Source organism: Bos taurus, chromosome 13, assembly GCF_002263795.3.
Source record: "Bos taurus isolate L1 Dominette 01449 registration number 42190680 breed Hereford chromosome 13, ARS-UCD2.0, whole genome shotgun sequence".
Classification (NCBI taxonomy): domain Eukaryota; kingdom Metazoa; phylum Chordata; class Mammalia; order Artiodactyla; family Bovidae; genus Bos; species Bos taurus.
In genome coordinates, this window is record NC_037340.1 from 44,804,547 (window position 1) to 44,814,831 (window position 10,285).

General features: G+C 41.3%; 1 long non-coding RNA gene across 1 annotated transcript in view; it reads left to right on the forward strand.

Moving 5' to 3' along the window:
- Positions 1 to 8,178, forward strand: part of LOC132346911 (uncharacterized) — a 45,287-nt gene extending 37,109 nt beyond the window's left edge. Inside the window, exons 2-3 of the long non-coding RNA XR_009496910.1 lie at positions 4,755 to 4,832; positions 7,944 to 8,178. This is a non-coding gene — a long non-coding RNA (uncharacterized lncRNA). The remainder of the gene's footprint in view (positions 1 to 4,754; positions 4,833 to 7,943) is intronic.
- The last annotated feature ends 2,107 nt before the right edge of the window (positions 8,179 to 10,285 follow it).

Genomic DNA, 10,285 nt, shown 5'->3' on the forward strand with positions numbered 1-10,285 from the left:
CTCAGTTGGGTGAAGTTTGGCTGTTAAGTTTGTTTTGGGCTCTGTGAGACACCCAGTGTCTTTTCCAGTAAAGGCATCTTTAAAGATAGTTACAGGTAAAGAAGTTCTCTGGAGCTTACAACTTCAACATGATGACCAACAACTAACATTGTATTTTTAAAGACAATTTAGGAAACAGATTTTGTTTTAAATGGATTCTTATCAGAAGTAAGAACAAATGGATTTATAAATGTGTTTATTTTGGAGTTTGTCGAGAGTAAAGCAGGAAGGACTCAAAGCCTGTCATTATCTTTGAGCCAGTGTGTGCTATGGATGAACCAAACCAACTGTAGAATTTGGTGGATGTAGTCGGTCTTGAAACATTAAAAATAATATATAAATGAGGTTCCTGTTGTTGTGAAACAGATTCACTGGAATGAAAATCCTTTTCAGCATGGTCAAAGTTGATCTGTAATAGGTTTTACCTCTGTATTTTTAAAGACGCTTATTGTCTGAGGCCAGTATACGTAAGAAGGAATTGTGTATACTGATTCCTTAGGAAGGAACTGTGTTGGAATGCATTCGTGGCTGGTCTCCTAGTAACTTTTGACACAGTCAGTTTTCCCCTCGACCTTTTTAACAAAACAGCAAAACTGAACTGCTATTAAAGATACTTAATGTAAGAAAAATAATTAAATTTTTTTTTAAATTTTGTATTTAATTACTATTTTCTGCTGCCCTAGATCTCGGTTACTGTGCGTGGGCTTTCTCTAGTTGTGGAGAGCAGGGGGTACTTCCTAGTTGTGTGTGGGCCTCTCAGTGCAGTGGCTTCTGTTATTGTGGACACAGGCTCTAGGGCGTGAGGGCTTCGGTAGTTGCAGCTCATGGGCTGTGGAGCACAGGCTCAATAGTTTCGGTGCATGGGCTTTGTACGACTTTAGCTGCCCCACAGCCCGTGGGATCCTCCTAGGCCTGGAATTGAATCCTTGTCCCCTGAACCAGCAGGCGGACTCTTAACCACTGGACCACCAGGGAAGTCCTCCCCAGTGACTGGACACCGACTGTGTGTTCCTCATTGACTGAGGACCAGATGAAGCAATGAGGTGGCGTTTAGAGGGCTCCCTCATTTGTGCTCAGTTTAGTCCAGCATCCATCTCTTTGCATCCCCATGGACTGTAGCCCACCAGGTTCCTCTTTCCATGGGATTCTCCCATACTGGAGTGGGTTGACGTTTCTGTCTTCAGAGGGTCTTCCTGACCCAGGGATCGAACCTGCACCTCTTGCATCTCCTGCATGGGCAGGCGGATTCTTCACCACTGTGGCACCTGGGAAACCAGCGCTAGGTTAAAAAGCGAGCAAATCTTTGGCCATTAAAACATAGTTATTACAGTGAGATTCTCTCATTGTGAATAGCACAAAAGAATAGAAATAGGTAACAGCAGATGTATACCCAAAATACTTCATATTTGTACTTAATCAGGACAGAATTCACTGAATGGAAATGTAGACAGAATTGGGCAGGTTGATTAACCTGTATATTGAGTAAACTGTACAAATTAATAAATTGTTATCTCTTTCAAATTCAAATTTGTGTTAGTTGAATGAACATATACAGCTTCATTATATAATTTTACTGTATAATTTTAAATTATGAAGTAAAATACATAATTATAATTTTTATATACCACCAAGGAATAATGGTCACTGCATTGAATAATATTAAACCTTATGTTCATTTTTCATCTTTTCTTAATTTATTACTCTATTACACCCATATCATAGACTGTTGACAAAATTTAAAAATAAATTTAGCTTCACAGTTCTATGGCCCTTTCATGCATCTCCTTTTCAGTACTGTGCTACTAGAGAAAAGCGGAATACCTGGGAGATCCCAGAAAAATGGTGATCATCAGATTGAAGAGGAAACTCTAAAGCATCCATAATAATAAAAAAAATCTATAAAACTATACTGCATTCTTATGAATTTTGAGATGTACTTTGATTTCCTATTTTCAATTATATTCCCAAAGGCTTCTCTTTCATGTGTTCAATAAAGTTAAAAATTTATGAAAACATTTCCTCTTATTCTTGTTCACCAGGCTTTCCTCTAACGATTTGGTACTTTCTGATGTGTGTGAGTGTATAATAGCAATTGAATGAAAATTTAAAAGTGGAGGCAAAGCATTACTTTTTATAATTTGTATATGCCAAATAACAAAGCTCAGTCACAAAATGAACTCGGTATCTCATTAATAATTTGATTGCTTTGACCTTTCCTTTTCAATATTATGTGGACAAAATCTTTAAAAAAAATATTGGTAATGCATTGAGGTTAACTCTATTTAGACATGTTTTTTCCATCTGATTCTGGTCTGCTGTCTTATGTTATACATTTTCTGAATTCACATTCCTACCCAAGTCTGTACTACCATACTCTGAAAAGATATATTTTTCTTCAAATACTCCCTCTTCCAGAACTACCAAAATACCCTGGAATTTTTGTCTTCAACAAAACTACTGAACCAATTAAAAAATAACTGCATAAGAAACAGATGTCAGGTTAGAATCAGAGATGATCTTGATTTGTCCTTGACAGATTTTTTTTTCTTCTGAGTCAAAAGAAATATTGTCTTTTTTTTACTTCATTTATTTATTTTTATTAAAGTGTTTGTATATTTATATATATACACTCACACACACTCTTTTTTTTTCTTTTTCCACTTTATTTATTTATTTATTTTTGGAAGCTAATTACTTTACAATATTGTATTGGTTTTGTCATACATTGACATGAATCTGCCATGGGTGTACATGTGTTCCCCATTCTGAACCCCCCTCCCACCTCCCTCCCCATCCCATCCCTCTGGGTCATCCCTGCGCACCAGTCCTGAGCACCCTGTCTCATGCATCGAACCTGGACTGGCGATCCATTTCACATATGATAATATACATGTTTCAATGCCATTCTCCCAAACCATCCCACCCTTGCCCTCTCCCACAGAGTCCAAAAGACTGTTCTATACATCTGTGTCTCTTTTGCTGTCTCGTATACAAGGTTATTGTTACCATCTTTCTAAATCCATATATATGCATTAGTATACTGTATTGGTGTTTTTCTTTCTGGCTTACTTCACTCTGTATATAGGCTCCAGTTTCATCCACCTCATTAGAACTGATTCAAATGTATTCTTTTTAATGGCTGAGTAATATTCCATTGTGTATATGTATCACAGCTTTCTTATCCATTTGTCTGCTGATGGACATCTAGGTTGCTTCCATGTCCTGGCCATTATAAACAGTGCTGCGATGAACATTGGGGCACACATGTCTCTTTCAATTCACACATGCCTTTTAACTAATGAATAGCAGCTATCTTGCAGATTTTTCATCTTCAGTAACTGGGTTAACATAGCATATTAATACACGTGTCATATTCTTCATAAAGTTTTCTCAAGTTTCTCAAGGAATGATAGATATGCACTTTGAATTTTAATAAATATTGGTTGAACACCCTTGGTAGGTAGGATTTCTTATCGAAATTGAATCTGTGAAATGTGTATTCCCTGTGTGTGCCCATAAAAAATTAGATTCTAATAGTTGCAGGTGTTTACAAAAAACAGCATTTTATAAGCACTTTACGACACTTTGATACTGTTTCTCTCTCCACTACTAGGCGTGAGTTTTGTGGTCCAAAACCACTTTATACTGATGAGCACAATTTCTGTCATTGAGTGGTATTAACAAATATTTGATGATTCAACAAAATAAGCGGATATTTACACTAGTTATTTTTCTTACTAAATGGCCTGGAAGATCTAAACTTTCTGAAAAATTGCCGTAATGCATCTTATATGCTTTGTCATTAGACCCCTTTTAAATTATCTTTCACTTTGAGCCCCACTGCACTCTTTATTTCATTCATTATCCTATTTCTTTGTTTTTTCAAAAGCTATAAGCTTTTTTCAAGAGCTATATATATAAGCTGATAAAGAACATGACAGTGTAAGTTAGGGATGGCTATGGCCTGGGTAATTCTTTGAATTTGATTGTTATTTGGATTTCAGGATTTGGTGAACATGACATTGGAGAAAGAGGAAAGAGACAGGTTTAGCCTGACTCTGACATGCATTTAGAGGAGCTGACAGGTCTGAGTGCCTGTCCCTGCATAGTCTTGCACTAGAATGTTTTGGAGACGAGCCTGTATATTTGTCGGCTCATCCATTCATGGGAAACCACTGACTCTACCAGAAATATATGAAAAGCTACTTTGGGAATCTTTTCTTCTTTAATCTAGGAATGGTTAATATCAGCATGTTCATCTTTTGTGAACAACTATTTAAACTGATCACTCACTTATATTTAGATTGAAATAATTATTAAGTTTCACAGTTCATAGAGGACTTGCAAATTTGTTATATCATCTTGCTTTCTCAAAAACTTGATGATAGGCAAGAAAGCCAGGAATTATTGCCCCTTTTGCAAAAGGAGGAGGTTGAGAGATATTAAGTTAAAACTGCTAGAAAGGTGGTAATTCAGAATAGACCCAGGTCTCCTGAACACAAGTCTCAGATACTTTCTCCTAAGAGTAACTGTCCAAGTTGAGTCCTCAGGCACCAGGTAACAAGTGTGTGAAGAAAACAAAGCCAATGAACCAGGTGATGAGAACCTAAGTCAGAGACTGAAAGTTGTGCGGGGGCTTCACTCCTAGCCCTGGAAAATGACTGATGAAACAGCATGGCTCTCTTCTTCTCAGACCATTGTGTTTTCTCCAGCAGATGCGTTGGAGACTATGGCTTAGCAACCAGGATGGCTCAGGGCGCTGGTGGCCTGACCATGAACACGGCAAGCTGCAGGTGAGTTATGGCAGGCCCTTAGGAAGAACTCAGAGATGGAGCTGTAGTCTCCACTGGAAATGTGTACCAGGGAGCCTAAATATCTGGTGTCCAGAGGAAGAATGGTTGCTAAGATGACCACATTCCTAAAAAAAGATTCAAAAACTCTTACAACTCCAAGTTGATTAATCTCAGTTCCATCCACGTGAACCTGATGAAAACCAAAATAAGGGTTAGGCTTACTGAGAAGACAAACCCTATCGGCAGTTAAAGGCAAAATGTCTTCCGTAACAGAATATCTTGCAAATGAATCAAAACTGGGGGAGCTTATATACACATACAATCAAAAGAAAGGACATAATTTCCTTACATCTTTATGTAGTTTATTTTGATCTTCAGATAAAACCTCTTACCTTGATATTCTCCACAGCACATATGTCTTACTTTGTACACAGTAGGTGCTTAGTAACTATTTTATCTTTAAGCTTTTTATGTGAAAGCTCCTACTTTAAGATGATTTGAGGGGAGTATATGTTTGAGGGTAAGGTTGTCACAGACTTGGTGCCAAGTGCATCAGTTGTGCCGAAGGAACAGGTGAGGCTCCTCTCTGGTTGGGATATGAAGAAAAGAATTTTCTAGGAGACGGTGAATCAATGAGTTAAATATATTTAACAAATTATCTGATGTCAGAATGTTCTTCTAGTTCAGATTCTAGTTGTGCATCAGTTGTGCTGAAGGAACAAGTGAGGCTACTCTCTGGTTGGGATATGAAGAAAAGAATTTTCTAGGAGACGGTGAATCAATGAGTTAAATATATTTAACAAATTATCTGATGTCAGAATGTTCTTCTAGTTCAGATTCTGTCACAAACAGTCTTTTAAACTCAGTGAGAAAGTAATTCACTGGTGTGTGAATGTCATCATTTAGAAAGTCAGAGTTAGCAGGCTGTGCAGCGGTCCTAGCCTCGTTCCCCTGATGACTAGACATAGCCCGGAGGAATCTGGAATTCCATCATATCTGTAACATCTTACCAGCTAACTTTCTCTATCCTTGATCATTTTTAAATTGTTCTTAGAGGCTGCTCTCCCCCACCCTCTCCTGTCCTCTCATGGGCTTGGGCTTATTTGGGCACAAGGATCTGAGCCTCAGGCAAGGGGGCATCACCTGCCGGTGTTGGAGCATATCTCTCCTCTGGTGGGAGCAGAGGGGTGATGGCCCCTGGGAGCCCCCTGCTAGGCATGCCCTCCAGGAACAGAGCTGCTTCTCATGCAGGGTGATATTCTGAGTGTTTACTCCCTGACTTTTATGAAAAGCATAGACTGTGAGCAAAAATTGAAGAGTGAGACCCTCCGAAATGTCAGGGCACAAGTAACTGATTTGGAACCCTTCAGATGACTATAACACAAAGGGGAGAAAACCAACCCCACTAGTTGGTCAGCAGTCAACTTGTAATTTAGCTTTGCCAGCTCTCTCATGTTTTGCAAAAGACCAGTATCAGCTAAAGGGAGATGATGCCTCTGTGCTCATGAACGAGTTCCCTCCCAAGGCCCTCAGAAGGTGAAGATGCTGGAACTCCCATGTGAGCCAGGAAGAGCAAGACTCTGTGGACTTGAGGCTCCTGTTACGGAAGTCCCTGAAAGGACTCCAGGGTCAGATAAAACACACATGTCGTGTTCATGTTATTTCCATCCCTCACATTAACTCATGACCTAGAACTGTGTTCTTTATGTATGGCAGATGATAGTAATTTAAAAAATTCGAGACCGTTTCTTCTAACTCTGATTATAAATACACTGATAGCTTTAATCTGAAAGATAAAGCTATCAGGAGCTAGTTTTTCTTGCCAGAATGAGTTGGGAAAAAAAAAAAATGGCCCATACCTTTGATGTGGTCAGGTGGAGGGAGGGTTCTTGGAAGAAGCACTCTGAATTGTGGTCTTAGAGCTACATGAGTCATCTGTTTGTCCTCCACACTGTCAGGAAATCGGTCCAATGTGCTACTGCTTCAGGGGAGAAGGCCCACAGTTCTTAGAATGATGAGATCTAGTGTTTCAAAATAGAAGCACGTTTTCTTACTCTTCAAACACACATATCAAGTCTGGCTACAGAGTACTGTGTGTACAGTGAGTTCTCCTCTTGATTATTCAAATAAATAGGTAGATGGATAGCAGATGATTACAGCATTGATGGGAAGGGGAGCAGATGTCAGGATGAAGTGGACAGAGTGTCTTCAGTGTAAGTAGGAAAAATCAGGTCTCTTTTGTCTGGAAAGAGGCGAAGGCTGAGGTGAAGATATGATCAAAGTTCATAAATTTCGTGAAAGCCTCTGCTGACGTTATCAGGGACCCGTTAACCCAATTCCAGGACTTCTGAACCACAGGGGAGTCTTTGAAGTTTCAGCAGGGTAGTTTTAGGGTAGAGAAAAAGAAGTACTTTAGTACAGGGAGAAGAAAATTAATGGAAGTTTTGTGAAGTGACAGGGTGAAAATGCTATATAAACGTTTCCAGGGGGAGTAATAGCTCCCAATAAGGTTGACTGAGGGAAGCTTGGGGGAGGGGGCAGGCAAAACTGTTTGAGTTCATAGAGAGCAGCCATATTCTTCAAGACTTTCTCTTAACTTCACTTTCTGAATCATAATATACATGGAGAGAAGATTACTTACTTTAAGATGCTCATAGTCATTAATGGGTCTTCATGTACAGAGATTGAAAGCGTGGAGGAGAATGGGACGACAGAGGATGAGAGAGTTGGAAGGCATCACCGACTCGATGGACATAAGTTTGAGTAAAGTCCAGGAGTTGGTGATGGAAAGGGAGGCCTGGCGTGCTGCAGTCCATGGGGTTGCAAAGAGTCGGACACGACTGAGCGACTGAACTGAACTGAACTGTACAGAGTTAGTGTAAAAGTACTGACAGCCCTCCATCTTGCCCAGTTGGAGTGCGATGTCTGGAACTCCTTCTCCGGAAAGAGAACAGTGCTGTCCAATAGGGGTCAGTGGGATTGTTTCCATAGGAAACATGTGTCTTCTGACCTTCAGCTGTAACTCCTCGGACACTGACACGATCAAACCTACCCCTCCTCCTCGGGGAAGGGGGCAGACAAATTCTTGTTTCCACTGCATTTTCTCTTGAGGTGTTTTATGTTGGGTGGTGATGTGCCCCCGGCCTGGGCCCACTGGCTTTGCTCCCTGGCCTCGCCTCCGCCGGTGCTGAACTGGGGACTGCGACCCCGCCGTGATGTCACTGTTCAGGCAGCCACAGCGCATGGCCCTGTCATCAGGAGCAGAACAATGATGCCATTTTCCTCTTATGCTAGAAGATCTTTTTTTTTTTTTTTTTTCAAAGAAAAATAAAGTGCTTGAGGACTCGCCTGTTTTTTGCTGCAGTTTCTCCTCCCCCCAGTGGTGTCTGGTTTGTTCCAGCCCCGCAGAGGTGTCGCCGGGCGCTTACAGGGACGCCTGTACCCATGGGTAAGACGCCAGACGCTGACCAAGGCTGTTGTGCTCTTGGATGCTGGTCTTCAAGGCGTCTGTCTGTGAGGCATCACTTATCTACCTGCAGCTTCTGTTCATGTGAATGAAAACAATGACCTTTTCCGATGATTCTTTAGCTAAAGGCAGAAGCACTGAAGCCATGGGAGGACATGGTTATTGATGCAACTGAAAAATGTTTGCAGTTAAAGGTCCCGGCAGAACAAAAGGAGAAATTGTTTTTGCCTGAGAAGAAAACGGGGACTTGCTTTCAGACTTCCTCTGCTCAGCATGTGGCTGACATCACAACGTGGTGTCTGTCCATGTCCTCCACAACGGCTCCTGAAGCCACCCCTGTGGGTCAGCCCATCACTGGTATGTGTTCGGGGGCAGGGAGCAGAGAGGAGGACCCATCGCTTCATGGCTTGTGACATGAACTCAGTGTTCCGCTCTTACCAGCTTGACCTAGAATAGTTCCTTAACAAAGGGGCCCCACAGACTACATAGCTCGCCTTGGCCCTTAGTGCTTTCCTACCATCTCTAACACTCACCACTGAATTCTCAAAATTCCTTCCCATGACTCTAGGAGATCACTTTGTTCTCTACTTAAAATTTAAAGATGTATGTTTCTATGCATAAGCACGTGTGCATGTATGTGTGTGTTTAAAGAGGGACATGTGAATCAGAAAAAACTTTCACTGTTTATTTTTTTCACAAAATTATATCTAATTTTGAATTGGATATAAAATAATAGAAAAGCTCCTGAATCAATTTCACACCCATTCATAGGTGTGTTTGTTCCATCTGTTCCAGTAATTTAATATCCGTCACCTTCATCTAGAACATGATGTTCTTAGATGACATTTCAGTTTATTTAATTAGCATTTGATACAGTTGGATGATCCTTATTCTTCAGAAGTGCTGCATCAGAATGGGGGTCCTTTGCTAGTATTATTAATATCATATCTCTGACCTCTTGTACCTGTAAGCTCACTGTTCTGGAAATCATAAAATTTGATAAATTTACTTTAGAAAGCTTCCTTTGAAATTTTTTAAAACCTTGTGTATCAAGCCATTGATAATGCAGTGTCCGTTTCAGTTGATCACTTACTTTTTCTGGCTCCTGATCATAAGGGACACTGGACTTGGAGCCCACATAATAATGAGTGGTTACGTATATGGGCTTCCCTGGTATCTCAGCTGATAAGGAATCTGCCTACAATGCAGGAGACTTGGGTTCGATCCCTGGGTTGGGAAGGTCCCCTGGAGAAGGGAAAGTCTACCCTCTCCAGTATTCTGGCCTGGAGAATTCCAGGGGCTGTATAGTCCATGGGGTTGCAAAAAGTCAGATACGACTGAGCACTTTCCCGTTCACATATATAATTAGAAGACAGAGGACAGCTGGAGAGTGAACGTTCCCACAGCATCTGTCTGAGCGCTGACCACATGAGATGGACTGAGAAGCTTGAGACTGAGCCACCTCTTCATGTTTATCCAGCAGCTCTAGGGGCAGCTTTGCAGCACCCCAGAACAGGGTCAGCAGACTTTTTCTGCCCAACACCAGCTTGTAGACAGTTTTGGCCCTATGAACTCTGATGTCTCTGTTACAGCTACTCATCTCTGTGGTTGCTGCACAAAAGCACCCTAGGCTGTATGGAAACTGTGTTCCAGTAGAAAAGTAAAGCAGGCAGAGAGGCAGGCCTGGCCCACGGGCCATGATCTGTAGACCCTTGGCCCACAAACACCCTTCATATCCACTGTGACTCACCCTCAGCAGACCGGCTGGCTCTATACCGGCCAGACATGGGAGGAGCCTCTTCACGCTCTGTCCCAGCATCAGAGAAGGACCTTAAAGAAGGTCCGTGCAGGAAGTAAATGGATAATAAGGCTCAGTGATAGTCTTGCTGAGGCACGTGTGTTTTGCGATGGATGGAGTCAGAGGGCTTGAGGAGGACGCATGCAGACGTGCTCTGGTTTGACTAAAAACAAAGAACAGAGCCCCGAG